The 15539-nt window shown below is 41.4% G+C and overlaps 1 protein-coding gene and 1 long non-coding RNA gene across 3 annotated transcripts in view; one reads left to right on the top strand and one right to left on the bottom strand.

Moving 5' to 3' along the window:
• Positions 1–1844, bottom strand: part of LOC100115969 (amyloid beta A4 precursor protein-binding family B member 1-interacting protein) — a 128731-nt gene extending 126887 nt beyond the window's left edge. For both annotated transcript variants that reach the window (XM_031933447.2, XM_032601380.1), the window contains exon 1: positions 1260–1844. The gene's annotated coding sequence lies outside the window, so the exon portion shown is untranslated. The remainder of the gene's footprint in view (positions 1–1259) is intronic.
• A 3170-nt stretch (positions 1845–5014) lies between these two features.
• Positions 5015–15539, top strand: part of LOC107982007 — a 36545-nt gene continuing 26020 nt past the window's right edge. The window contains exon 1 of the long non-coding RNA XR_001729637.3: positions 5015–5215. This is a non-coding gene — a long non-coding RNA (uncharacterized LOC107982007). The remainder of the gene's footprint in view (positions 5216–15539) is intronic.

Below are 15539 nucleotides of genomic sequence, written 5' to 3'. Positions count from 1 at the left end.
TGTTATCAAGGTTTCCACATTTCATTTTAAACACCTTAAACATTTCTACCAGGGTTATGAGTTATGACTGTTTTGAGGGTTATGAATTTAAAGCGCGGTTCTGATCTCGTTGCCTAGGCAACCAAGCAGCAACCAATCAGAATCACGTATTAAATGCTTCACAACAAAGGCCATCATTTTTTAAAGAGAGGACACACTGGTCGAGTTCGTGAAAGGTTTTGCATTGAATAATTAAAAAGACTGAAAGCGCCAATTCTGAAATTATCGTATATGAAATAAATTTTGACGATCACGAAAAAGCTGGCAGTTATACGCAAGGTTTTAATTAGAAGAAAATACGATGAGGTAACTTTCTTAAGAAGCTCGTAACAGCCGGATGCATTTTCTGTTTTTATTGTGACATGCATGTGGAATGCGAAAATTTTCCTGAGTAAGAGGTATCGATGCATAGCTCACGCTATACGACGCCAGTTACTTAAGATTTCAAGGCTGCGGGCGCAAAATGACATCATAAATAACTTTATCACATTCGCTATATTTTTAAGCGTGATGTTATATTTTGACAACAAAGAACCAACATCAGAGTTATTTTAATTTTTAGGACTCGCGAACGAGTACGCGTTTGAAATTGTACAGAAAGCAGAGCGATTGTAACTGTAAATACAAATTTCAGAAAACTTTCGAGAGATGCGTGTCCTTGAACTTTTTTAAGCGCTTAGCATAATAAAGGCGCGTCGCGCGAGAGTAAACATTGACTAAAGTCCGTAAACGTGCAGGAAACGTTAATTAGCATATCGTAGCCGTAAAGCATTCCCGCGCGATATACTAGATGAGCGCAACAGAGCATCACAGCTGATGAGAAATAATAAAAAAAGGTGAATCTTTATCCACGTTCTTAGTAACGAGCGTGACTCACAGATAAGAGTGAAATCATCATTCAAGCGCGAGTGTATAATTGATGATATTTTGAATTATTCCATTAGTGCTGAATAAATCAGAAGAAAATTGATTGTCTCCGAACTTTTCCGTGCATTTTCAGCTGTTCGCTCGTTGCAGATCCGGGCCGAAACGAAACCAGAAAGCCATTTCTCCTTTTGCGAAGACACGCGGAGAGAGGCAAATAAATAAGCAACGAGTCGTTACCTCGCAGCCTTGACACGAGTAACGGCGTGTCAGCGTTTGAAATTAAAAAACAGAAAAACGCCGTCGCGCAAAGCACGGAGAGGAGCAGCGCGGATAATATCTGTGCGGCAACTTACGAGTATAGTACACACACGCGCGGTGTGCTCCACAGGTTCTCTTTCTCTCTCGTCGCTCCGTCCGTCCTGCTCGTCTCTCTCTCTCTCTTTCTCTCTCTCTCTCTCTCTCTCTCTCTCTCTCTCTTCTCTCTGCTCGCACAACACGCAGGAGTGGCGAAAGGATGCTGTGCGTAGCTCCGCTTGAACACTGCACGAAGAAAGAGTTACAAAAACACCGGACGCCGGTTACGCGCGGGAGCACACCTAGCACAGCGCGTGTCGTGTTAGGCGGAATATCGTGCACGCGACGCGCACAGGACCCGACGCACCGAATGCAAGTATAAACTGTCTCGCGAAAAACCTCGGCGTAGAAAAGAGCACAGCTATAGTAATAAGTGTAGAAAAGGTAGAAAAGGAAGGCCCCGGGTTCTTGGCACTGACTCGCGTCGTCCCGCGTGTGTAGAAACGCGCAACACCGCTCACGAACTGACGTGTGTAGTAGTGGCTCTGCAGCACGTCGTCGTCGGCGCCGCAGCCGCGCCGGGGAAGAGCTCTACTACTACGCTCGCTCGCTCGTTCTCGAGTCGCCGCCACTCCGAGCTCCGCACCCACACCCGCTCACCTCGGCCTGTCCGTATTATTCGTATACGCAGTCCGCGGCGCTGTGTGCGTGCGCGCCGCTCCCGCGGGCCGCGACTCTGCGCGCATGTCTTCCTTCGCTCTCCCACCACCGCTCGATCCTGACTCTCGGCTCTCTCTCTCTCTCTCTCTCTCTCTCTCTCTTTCTCTCTCTCTCTCTCTCTTCTCTCTTTCCGCCGTCTACAGCTATACACTGCACGATGTACAGGCAGCCGCGCATGCACAGCTCTACGTTTTATCTTTCGCGCTGTGTAGCTCTGTTCTTCCTTCGTCCTCCGCGCGCCTTTCTCTCGCTGTCTTTCTTCGGAGTTTATCTCGCTGCCGCTACCTACGGCCGGCGCCCGCACGGCCTGTTGATTGCATAGTGCTGTAGCTGCATCATGGGCGGCTGGTGCTCCGTGTACGTCCGTGTACTGCAGGTCCTCCCCCGCGCCGCCACTAATCGGATCGAAGGATATGTGCGCACGGGCGACTACAGCGACACCCCGCCGATATTGTGTGTTTTTGCGATATTTTGAATAGCGCTGGAAGTTTGAATGTGAGATGGCTATTTCGCGTCGCAGGAAACTCGGCGCAGTAAATTCGACGTTTAACTTGGAGACGTTTCTGGAATGCGCTCGCGGTTTAATCGGAATACTCTGGATACTTCGAGACACTGCGCATAGATTGGACGGCGCGAGATTTATCCTGCATATTTCAACGTACTTACTCTCTCATCATTGTGCTGAGATGGCGGTCAATCATCGCATCGCATCGCATCGCGTGCTGCGTGTAAATCGCGACCTTGATGAGCGAGCAATTAATTACCTGAAAAATCGGCTTCTCAAGTCGATGCATTCAAGTACCAATGTATGAGAGCGCGGCAAATTATTTTGATCTTGTAGCCATCCGAGCCAATTATGCGCCGTGTAAAAAATCTAATAACTTGTCAATATGGAATATAAATTATAGTCATTAAAATGAGCCTCACATTGCTTATCATAAAATTTTTTTAAGACACTGTACCTATATTTTTCTTTTCGATATTCGAAATTCGTGCGTGCGGTGACGAATAAAAATTATTCGTTGCGCATACGGTTGATTATTCTTGCTTTATCAATCTGGAATGATAGTACACGAAATGTTTTTTACGTCCAGAGTAAGCGCATGATAAGGGGTGTGTTCCAGAGGGAACGCCAGCAACGGTACAGCAGTCCGGTCCGCGTTCGAAATTCCGCTGCTGTACTGTTACTGTGAAATCGTTCCGCATCAGCTGTTTGCATGGTATCTTTTTTTCATGGTGCTGTAACAGTTATTACCAAATTAGTATGGCAAATTATACAGAGAAAATTACTTTTTATGACCCTGAAACGCACGAAATCATTATTCTTCGTGTAATGAAAATTTTCTTTAAAATCATTATTATTGTATCTTACAATTACAGTTTCTATGTAATTATTGATTCGAGGAATTCTTCGACGTTCACGACGCGGAATGAAAAACATGATCGCGTCATTTTCATCATCACTGTTTTCACTACTAGAAGACGATAAAAAGTTATCTAGCAAGATTAGATCTTCCATTTCGTGATTAAAATTGTACAACTCTTTCAATGTATTACATACTATAATAACTGAACTTATAATAAGAACTTTGTAATGTTCAAGAGGTTACAACTGCAAACAGTACAAACAGAATCAGCTGACGCGGAACGATTTCACAGTAACAGCACAGCACCGGAATTTCGAACGCGGACCGGACTGCTGTACCGCTGCTGGCGTTCCCTCTGGAACACACCCAAGGTAGGTAGTAGCCGATCACGTGGATCCTCCTCTTACCGATAGCCGGCAACGGTCTGGTTTCAAACGTTGACAGAGTGACCGCTTTGTTAGCTATGGCCTAAAACTCTTCTTGAAACTTCGCCGCATGTATAGCCGTATTGCTATAGTATTTAAAACAGTCTATATACATAGATGTCAGAGTTTTAAATAATTATTGATTTTTGCACAGTAGAATATTTCATGTTAAGCACGTTATCTCGCAGGAGGCCTTGAACTTTTCACATTTAATTTCCGCAAAAAGCCAAGTTAATTAGTCATGAAGTACATCGATCAGATAAATATAGAGCGTTAAATTTAGTCTTGTTTTGGAATGACTAACTAACGAATTAAGAACAGAAGCCCAACTGAATGAATCCTCCTCTCGGAGTAATAATAGTAGTCGAGCCGCACGTTTCATCCGAATATCTATGAAACACGATTCTATTTTTGATGCTCGCGGGCATACCTTAAGCTCTAGAAAACAACAATGACGAAAATTAATGCGCCAAAAAACGTTTTTCACATTTTTAGCATCGCAGCACAACATAATGTTTCGATCGCTCAACGAATTGGGGAATGCATTTCGTAGTCCGCCAGCAATGCGAACATGGAAAAACACGAGGAAACTCGTAAAATAAACGAAAGCTCGGAGGGCAGATTTTTGTGATGTCTATTAATAGGAGCACCGCTCCTCTCCGCCTCGCGCTTTGTATCTCGCGGCTTGGCGGGGCGCCTAAATCGGTATCGTGACCGTCACTTTAAACAATCGTCAATTGATAGACAAAATTATTTAAAAATTAGCATAGTATGCCAATCGTGTTAGTAAAGATGAATGCCAATAAACTGTAATATGCATTTTTACGAGAAACAACTTGTGTTCATTAATTAATTCCTGTACACCAGAAAAATCAATGAAAACGAATGATTAATAATAAACATGATAATTTTATCGTATTTAAAGTTTACGTGGAAAGCTGCAAAATATTAACGTCATTTAAAGAATCAATAAATGATTGATTACAGTTTTTTTTACATTTAAAAATTATTTAAAATAAAATTCGAGATAATAGTTGTATGATAAAAGTATAATAAAACGAAATAATTAGATGATAGAGCGTTATCACTGTTCGGAAAAAAAAATAAAAAGCCTTTCGAAAAATGAATGTAACCATTTTATGCACCTCTTCCTCTGCCTTATCAAATGACAAGTGAAAGCGAGATTAGAATTTCCGCCTCTATTATCTATCTTTTGCGATTCGTGCATTGGTAAATTGACGGTCACCGCCGGAGTTGTTTTACTCGTTTGTGTTTTTTAGGCGCGCCATCTTGCTGCCAGCGGCGGAACTTCCACATATCGCGCCTATCCCTCGGACAGACTGCGCGGAAATTTCCAAGATGGCCGCGACGTCGCGAGTGTTCTGATCGGTGTGTGACAGCGAGTCCGTTTCGCGCGTGCTTTTTTCGCGAGTGTCGTCAAAGCAAGCTGAGGATCCGAGACTGGCGCGAGATCTCCTGGCCCCGGAGGGGCCCTCCGACAAGGTAAGCCCTTTCGAACGGACTCCAGGAGCCCGTGAAAGCCGGACGAAAATACACGCAGCGCGCCACTTCCAGGAAACACCAGCCCTTTTGTATTTGTTTTCGTTGATTTGCGCGGCGTTACCTCGCGTCGCCCTCCTGGCCCAGGCTCCGAGTGAAAAAAACCTTCGACTCCATCGCGTCCGACAGTGCTATCGACTCGTTCGAGCCGCGAAAATTTCGAAATTTTCCCCGAGCCCAAACAGAGATTTCCGCTAACCCGGGGAACACGCTCCAGCGAATTATGTCATCGATTGTTTTGGTTACGAGGCACCGTCTCGCGGTGTGACAGTGCGCCCCTTCGACGCTGATAAGCGCCAGCCAGCACGCAAAAAGTTTGTTGACGAAAAGATTTATGGCTCACGTTATCGCGGTGCTGCAGTCCGAAAGGTTAGATTCCTGCAGTGCGTGCGCGACGGGTGTTGTCACTGTTGGTAAATCAACGGACTGTCGGCCAAGTAGTTCCACCGAATGCCGAAAGATGGCGACGCCGTTCACTTTTCGGGACTTGTTTAGTTTTTTACAGTGTGGTTCATAAATATTGCATAAATGTTTCGAAATGCCACACACACACACAAGCGGGAAATACACGTAGTTATGGATAATTTTTTACTTTCAGGTTATTAACCGTCCGTATTATATGCGCGAAACTTGATTTAAATGTTTATATTTCTTTTTAACTAATAACTGCAACTTCTTTTGATAAAAAAGAAACCTTATTAATATTGAAATCTCGCTTACGGTTCCTTTGATTTGTTTTCTCATTTTTCACTTTAATGTACTCGTATATTTTAAAATGCGATTTCATAAAATTTACCACGTGTATTACAATTTTGAGTTGAATACGTGTACTTGGAAATTTAACTTTGAAACATATTCGACGACTGAAAAACTGCTAAAGTACGACGAGTCGATGCCTTATCTTCAAACAATAACAAAGGCATCATAAACATATCAGCGTGGCGAGGTCGGGGCCTTCGTTAAAATCATTCTGGTGGAGCCGATATATTGACTCATTAGTTGTCCGAAAGTCGTAAAATTTTTCGCCTCATGCGTCCGAAGAAGTCTCATTTAGCGTGAAATTCGAAAAAGCCGAGCGCAGGACGTCGCTCGGACTGCTCTCTCGTATTTCTCTCTGGAAGACCGGCGCGTCTGGAAGCGCGAGCCGGTTCCCGGCGGCCCGTTTGGCTGCTCTCTTTCGGTCTTTCTCTCTTTTTTCCTGCCCTGGGCCAGGTAACTGGATAAGCGGCGTCGAATTCCGCGGGGCGGCTATCGTTTTGAGGGATTCGGAATTCGCCACTAAAAAGCGCGACGGTGGGACGAGGCGAGGGGGAAGGAATCCTCGGACCAAACAGCAGGAGGAGGAGGAGGCGGAGAGGGTGGCGGACCCGATCACACGAGAGAGAGGCCCGTGCGCGCAGCGGGGGTCGGTAAAAAAGGGCGCTGCCGGCCCGACACGTGCTACCGGCGAACCGCTCGCGCATCGAGCCCGCGGACCACACACATGGACGCGCCGCGGGCGTCGGGAACGCGAGCATGCGACAAACCAAAATAACAAAACCAAGGAGGATTCCTCCTGCCCCCTCCGCGGCCCCCTTGACGCTTGCGCGCGGGCACCGTTCGGGACGCGACGGCGATCAAGTCGCTCGGTTTCTTCTGGCCTCGCCCGACGAGAAATGAAGCCCCTGAGAATTCCGCTCGCGCAGCCTCTACGAGTGTTCGCGGCCGGTGGCGAGGAAAAAAAGCCCGATGCAGCGAGGGAGAAGCGGATCGGCGATTGTCGTTTATCGGAATCGACTGCCGGTGCCGGGGCTCCCGCTCCGCGCGCTCTTCAATTCAATTGTTGTTGTTGCTCCTGGATTTAAGCAGTTTAAGGGCTTGTGCTACAACCGGCAGTACTTAACCTCGAATGCTCCGCCGGGGCCATAAACTTCCAGGGGGGTGCGAGACTCCGCCGAGTTACAAGCTCGGCTTTTCTCATTGCTAATTCCACATTTGTAGCGAAAACAGTATTAACGCTTTTTGCCGCGAGTTTTAAGGCGCTCCGCGCCGACTCGCCGAGTACCTAAGGCGCTTTACGACCGGGCAATATCCTCCTCAGACTTCTCGTTGCCTTTTTTCCCGCATCTTGTTACGATCGCTCTCGATTTGTCATCTCGATATTTTCCTCGTGTATATAATCGGTCGACACGCTGCTATTCAAATTGGCGAGGATCGAAAGAGGGTCGAAAATTGAGATTTAAGAAAGTTTGCGGATGCTCGACCGCGCACGAAAGGATAATTGAGAAAATTGAAAATCTCAACAGGCCAAATGAAGACGCCCGTATCTGCCGATTGATCAGTCATTAAGCCGCGCGTAATTCCGATGAAAAATTAATTTTGCGAAGATAACCGCGCGCGCGTTGCGCCATTTATCGGAGGCAGCGCGCATGCATAAGCCGAATTGGCTGAATTGATTTATTCATGGCCGTCCCACGCAGGCAACGTTCGCACCTGCTTGCATACCCGTGTCAACCGATACGATCGCATTTCACGCCGTTTATTTCATTTTTCGATCTCGCGTGCGCTTATGCGCGGGGATGCATCTTACTCTCTCCCTCGCTCAGCTCGCTCCTTCGGGTGCATATATTATGACCGACTGCACCGGAAGTCCAATTTCGTATCGCGTCGTCGTGATCTTTGGCCGCGATTCGCTCTCTGCTCTCTCCTTTCCAAATCGATTTTACACTGATCAATGCCAATCAGACAAACTCTTTCGGCTTTCACTTTTATTTTTCCTCTTTGAGCGCATTTCCAGTGATTCACGAGGAACTTATTAAGTTTTGGAAAATATTAAATTTTTCTCGCATCGAAAATCAAAGTAAAAGCAGCGCGTGTGATTAAAATATATTTTTAACAAAGCGCGCGCACACTTAGCATTTGTAAACATCGAATGTGTGTAATTAAGAGGTTGCGTGTGTAAAATCAAACGTTGCGGAGCAGCGCGGCATAAAAACAAGTTGAAAAGTTGTAGGTCTCATAATAACCCGGCCATTAGCTCCCTTGTGTCATTAATTACCGACGACTGATTAATTCTTCCAATCGGCGCGCTATGTAGCGCTCATGTGTATGTGTATTGAGTTCTACTGTGCGTGGCCCCGCCTTCTCTCGCGCGATAAAAACTCAATTTGTATGCGTTACGTCAGTGAGGTTTTGTTTGCCGGTGCAGGTATTTTGTGGGCGGTGCTTGCTGCTGAAAAATGGTATGCCTTCTGCACACAAGTAGGGTAAAACAGTTGAGTTCTGCCGGCTTCATTAAACAGCGGACAGCTTCGGACTTTCATAAAGTTTTAATTTCAGCTTGACTTAATGGTGCCATGTGTCAAATGCCCATCGTGCCGTGCGAAACGCTCGAAAGAATATTATTCGTCGAGGGTAGGATGATCAAAGGCTGCATGCAGATAGAACATTCGCGCCAAGAATAATCCTCTCTTTAAAAAATGATGGCCTTTGTTGTGAAGCATTTAATACGTGATTCTGATTGGTTGCTGGTTGGTTGCCTAGGCAACGAGATCAGAACCGCGCTTTAAATTCATTCCTCTCTTAAAAACATGATGGCCTTTGTTGTGAAGCATTTAATACGTGATTCTGATTGGTTGCTGCTTGGTTGCCTAGGCAACGAGATCAGAACCGCGCTTTAAATTCATAACCCTCAAAACAGTCATCTCTGGTAGAAATGTTTAAGGTGTTTAAAATGAAATGTGGAAACCTTGATAACAGATAAAATATATGTAATATAACTAGCAAGAAATTTTAGTAAAAATTAATCATTACCAAGAGTGTGTAGTATTATCCCTAACCCTATTTGAAGTAGTAATAAAGTGTGTGAATATTATTTAGTTTTTTCTGAAATGTCAGTGAGAAGTTCAATTAAAAGAATAAAGAGTTTGAAGATATACTGTGTCTCTGTGCCCAAAGTCGCCCCGGTGAGGTTTGAGAGGTGAATTTAAATAAAAGTTCAGTATCCGAGTCAGTAAGTTTAAGTCTATCATTATACAATGCTCTTTGAATTGTAAAAAGGCTACTAGACAACTAAAATATGACACTGTCACTTCCTATGTTACCTAGAAATATGTAACCTAGATGATTCTGATTTTTAAACTGTTTTCGTTCATATTTTCACATCCAGGCGCATGCGAATTTTTTAATTGAGCAGGTCAAATTTTACTTATAGCCAGTTTCGCAGAAACGACTATTTCTAGCACATTGTATTTCTGGTTTCTAGCATATTTTTACATGGAGAAAGTGATAAATGTTTTGGCTTTTTTGTCAAGGTTTTAGGTAATTAAACTTCTGATCTCGATTCCGACACTGATGTGAATGCAAACTCATGCTATACGACTATATAATTATCATGGGTGTTATAGTCAAAAGTATTTCAGTTAACGTTGATTCAACTTTAGATATCTTTCCACAATCACAAAAGAAATCTATATGCAAAATATGAGCTTTCTAGACCTGTTAGTTTTGAAATGAGAAAAAATGCAAAAATGGAGAAACAGCTATCGGTCTCAAAATCTCTTACAACTGTTAAAAGTCAAAATTCTAATTAATGCCTTGACAAAAAAGCTAAAATACTTATCACTTTCTTCATGTAAAAATAGACTGGAAACCAGAAATACAATGTGCTAGAGATGGTAGTTTCTGTGTAACTGTCTACAAGCAAAATTTGATACGCTAAATTAAAAAATTCATATGGACATCGATGTGAAAATATGAATGAAAACAGTTAAATCATAATCATGTAGGTTACATGTTTTCTAGGTAGCATAGTAAGTATCTGTGTAAAATTTCAGTTGTATAGCTTTTTTATAATGCAAATAAATTGCATTTTAATGATAGACAAACCCACTGACTCTTATACTGAAATTTTCTTCAAATTCACTATTCAAACCAATGATGACGACATTGAGCATAATTAATATATTTATTAAAATATAGTTTTGAGGGATTTAGTAACATGTTACATGCTTATAAAATATTAGCAGGCGTTAGTGTGCCGTCCAACACTTATGGTAGATTTTCTACCAGTGTTATTAGACAGAGATAGAACCAAGAGCGCGCGAAGCGCGCCTTCATTCCTAGTGGGTATAAAACCGTCGTCAAGTTCGTTGTCGCAGATCGATCGACAAGCCGGTAGTAGCGGCATCAGCCAATGTACCGATTTACAAGTTACTTAACACTTCTGCCTCAACGAGCAGGCATCGCTCGGTGTTTGACCGGCCGGCACATCGCACTGCAGAGGGAAGATTCGACCAATCGCCACGGACCCTCGCCGCTAGCGTCGCTGGCTTGGCAATAGCTCGTGGCGTCGGCGTCGCGAATGATTACTTAGCCCGACGGCGGCCGCAGCAGTGTACCGGTTGCGCAATGAGAAACGCTCGACGCCTGATGAGCAAACGAACACCTATGTAGAGGGAGAGAGAGAGAGAGAGAGAGAGAGAGAGAGAGAGAGAGAGAGACTCGCGAAATAATCGGGAGCGAGGGTGTGCGTTGATGCTCTCTCGCGAATCCGTCGACGCGACGAACTCATCGCGCGACGGCCGCACTGCCGCTGCTTCTATCTCGCTCGCGAGCTCGAGATTTGGGTCGAAGCAGCACGACGCTTCTGGAAAGTCATCTTTCATCCCGGCACGGCCTGAGGCACTTTTGTAAACAGACTCGTTAGAGCGCCTTTCCATGGCGATTTCACCCGCGCATCGCGGGCTCTTTAGTGATTTGCCTTCTCTCTGCGCTTTATTCTGATTATTCGCTGCTGCCGCTGCTGCAGTTTGCACGCTCGGATGCCTCTGCAGACGCGCTGCTGGCAATCTCAACGCAGAACCCTAAATTTCCGACGAATGGATCAGCTAAGTCCCTTTTTAGAAAGACATTCTACTTCAGAAATAGATTTGCTTTATTGAGGAAACTCTCAAACTTCCGTTTTACATTCGTAAGTCGTAGGTTTGTTAATTTCTATTGGAACCTGAATGGTTTAATAGATTCATCCAGACGATGTTTGATCGCTGTTACACCGATGGCAGTGAGTCATTACAACTGCAGAAAGTAAATTAATTATTGTATTTTCGTTGGCTCTGTTTTAGTTGATGCTAATAACTTTACCCAATAATGTGTGGATTTGTATTTCTTCTATGACGTTTAATACTTGTTCTGCTGCGGCCAGTGGTATTATTCTTGTGCTCAAGATGAGTTATATAACTTTGAATTATGATCTGTGTTTTGCTTTGCTTGGTTTAGTTCCTTCGGTCAAGTTCCCATATTTTAGAAACTCTGAACGATTTTATGATTCAAAAATTATTTTAAAAACTTGCTATTTGAAATCGTACGTAGTTTTCAAGACTAAACATCAATAACAAATATAATACATTTCTATAAATCATTTAATTATCATTAGATAAATAAAAATTGAATTGGAGACATTATACACTGAGAAAAATTTGGCAGTAAAAATTACTATCTCGGATTATAATTTGGTAACAGACTCGAAAGCTAGTAATTTTTACTATCCCCTGGTAGAAAATAAACCAACCAAAATGACCTGTGAATTAAGAGTTGGCTAAAAATGTTGGCCAACGCTTATCATGAATATTAGCAACATTTAACCAACGGTTCGGGAAAATTTTAAATGTAGTAATTTAAGGTTATGAAATTTTAATATTATTATAGTGATTTATAATTTCGGTTTGTGATATACCTATAAAAAATAAATAGAATATGCTAAGCTCTTGATGTCTACGTGAATGTTCACCGTCTGTGTTGTTCAGGTCACCCGGAACTCTCTAAATTGTTGTCCAGGTGTTTATTATGGGAAAAATGTTAGACTTAGTAATGCGCTTCGTGGTTTGCGGTGTGTAGGTGTAAGTTCTACTCGAAGATGATGGACACGTTACCCGCGAGTCTCGTAGATGATGTTCAGGTGTCCGAGAACCTCAGCGGCTAGTAATGATTCTTTCATCCAATCTAGTTCTGAGTACAAATCGCAGTTTATTAGTGAAATATAAAATTGTGGAAATTTTAAACATTTTCAAAATGTTCCAAAAATTTTCCAATATTTTCAAACACTTTTTGAAGTCTTGTATAGTAATTATTTCCACAGAGCGCGCTACCTATATTTTATTATTTTTCTCTCGTCAAATACCTAGACATCGTCTACGAGAGACCCGGGCGACGTGCTCATCATCTTCAAACAGAACTTACATCTGCATATCGAAAGCCACGGAGTGCGTCATCTAGATTTCATTTTTTCCCCGATGGACACCTGGACATCGTCAGCGAGAGTCCCGGGTAACGTGCTCGTCATCTTCAAGAAGAACTTACATCTACACATCGAAAGCCACGGAGCGCGCTACCTAGGTTTCCTAAATCGAATCTGTTTACCAACCGAACCGCTTGTAATGTGACGAAATAATCAGTATTTAAGGGTAACTGTTGGTTAAACCGTTGGCCAAGTCGTTCGGACTTGGCCAACCGATGGCGAATCAGTTCTTTACGTTTCTACCAGGGTCTTTTATAGTAAAATTCACTATAAGCGATATTAATTTTTACTATCTCAGATAGTAAAAATTGTTACGGCTTTCAAAAAACTTAATTTTTTAATTTTTACACCCAAGATAGTAAAATGTACTATAAAATGTGGAAAAAATTATAATATTCTCAGTCGGTAAGGTTTGAATTTAATTTATTTTTCTGCGCTAATCAGTATTTTAGTTAACATTTTACGTTTATTTTATTATAATGAGTTTCTGTGTCTATTGATTTAACTATATTATTTATTAATCGTCGTTAATTTTTATTAACTTTAATTCGTACGTCAATTATACATCAGCTAGATCTGAAATTTTGTACGTAGCAGATCTGTTTAGGTAAATGGTCAGCGCACTCGACTCTCATGCCGGAGCTCCAGGTTCGATTCCCGTCGCCGCAAAAAAAAAAAAAAATTAATCTCTTTCTTTCTTCCAACCAGCATAATAATAATCAATAAAAATAATAAATAATAAAGTAATATAAGCGTGAAGTACCTAAGAGGTGTAAGATATAGAACTAAGCGAAATTGAAATAAAATTTTTAAATATTCGATTTCATCAAAAATTACTATCTTTGGATAGTAAAGTCTAATATCTTAAAAGTCTGTTACCAATTTATTATGAAAAGTAGTAAAAATGACTATCTCAAATAGTAATTTCTACCATCAAATTTTTCTCAGTGTACGCATCTACATGGATACCAACAGGACGCGTCAAAGTTCTTCCGATAGGTTTTGCAGTTCAGCGCTAAATCAATCCTTCAGTAAAAGGTGCCAAATAGTTGAAGATAGTGCCGATCCCAGCCTACACTAGCCGTTGCCAACTCCACGTAATAATGCGCTCTCGTAATCGTTAGTAGCCAAAAAGCGTCTTGCCAAAAACGAGCATATTTTCATGCGGGTGCTTGACAGAGATCTTCGACCGAAACGGAATGAACTGTCGCTCTCAGGAATTTCACTTTTTCCTTTTATTCTTTAGTCTTAAAATCTGGCTAGTGTTATTTATAGTATATTGTGTACTAAGGACGTAAACTGGGCTTTTTTAGACCGAGTGTGGAGTTTGGTGCACACCATAGTTTTTGTGACGCATGTATGGATTTTCACGTTTTTCGTGGCTATAAAGCTGGAGTAAATTGGCTTTTTCTTTACACGGCTACTACACAACCATGAATATTTAGAAATAGTAGTATTATTGTTTATTAACATTTTCATTAATTAACACAAGTATATTAGTATTTATTAAAATCCTTAAAATTTTGAAAACCCTCAGAAACTCGAAATTTGCAGTTTACAGCAAAATTTCGTCAGCGGGCAAAAAAACTGGCACTTTACGCCCGCTTAATAGGAACGAAAAACGCGAAAATCGTGCATGTGTTACAAAAAAATACTTGTTCTGGTTGTATGGCTGATATTAATTTGTCTAAACTCAAAATATACCCGTTGGAACACTCATTGTGGCTTGTCGAGTGCATTAGATGAAAATTATATATATTGCTTGGCATTAGTAATTAGGGTCAAAATCTGAAATCAGTCAATTATAGTGATAACATAATAAAGGTTATTCAAACGTATTCATCAGCTTTTATCATTTCTAAAAAGAGTACATATTAATAGGTTTTGATATGTAGTTCAGAAGCTATTAGAAAATTGTTATCTTCTAAAATTGAAAACCTTTTAATTTTTCTTAATAACTTTTTAACTGTAAATCAAAATTTATTGAAATGCAGTCTTTTTGAAAATGCCAGATAAAATTCATTATGCAATTATTTGAATTGGCAGCTTTCAAATTTTAGCCCTAAACACCGATGCCGAGCAAAATGTGAAATTTATATTTAAAATAATGCATTCGACAAGCCATGATGAGTGTTCCAATGGATAAATTTTAAGTTTGGTTTTGTTAAACAAGACATTTTGCACTATTGTCATACTAATATAAACAATATTTATTAAGGTAGTTAATAAATATTGTTTATATTAGCACCGGCTGCAGTGGTGCTCATATAGGGTTTTTATTAGAAAATTCCTTTTTTAAGATAATATACAGTGTTATATAATGTCAAAACCTTCCAATTCACAGTATCAAACATTAGAATGGTGATATAAATTATTTAGAGTATAAAATACTCTCAAAACTTGTAAGAAGGAGGAACATGCCGCACCTATACAGATATACTGATAGCATGGGACGAAAACTTTGAATTGTTGTATCTTAAAAAAAGGCCTCGTTTGCCCTATCCAACGTTTTCTCCATGATTTGTATTGCTATTTTACACCATAAGCTAGTTTTTTAAAAATATTCTAAGAAAACTCGCTTCGCAATTCAACTAAACGTCCTCAATATTCGGACTCGTTATAGGTTTTCCATGTTAAAATACAAAATTTCAAGGTTCAATATCTCTAAAAATAATGTCGCTTGAGGGGTAGAAAAAAATACCACGTTGTAGAACATGTAAACAAAGTTTGAGCGATATCCTAAGAAAATAAATATTCCGGGGAAATTTCTTAATTGGCCTACTTGGATAGCATGACTTAGTTAAATAAAAGATAATGATTTGGTTCAGTTGCAGGTGTAATTTTGCCCTCTATCTGTCGCAGAGGTTTCTGGGCACTAATTAGTAACGTGACCAGAAAATCTTGTGAATTTTCTACCAGGGTGCAGCGATAGATAAAAAAATAACGCCAACGTCATGTTCCCAACATTTTTACCTAACACGGCAACTTATTGCG

Source organism: Nasonia vitripennis (genome assembly GCF_009193385.2).
Source record: "Nasonia vitripennis strain AsymCx chromosome 1 unlocalized genomic scaffold, Nvit_psr_1.1 chr1_random0009, whole genome shotgun sequence".
NCBI classification, from domain to species: domain Eukaryota; kingdom Metazoa; phylum Arthropoda; class Insecta; order Hymenoptera; family Pteromalidae; genus Nasonia; species Nasonia vitripennis.
This window is presented reverse-complemented; position numbering and strand designations above follow the sequence as displayed.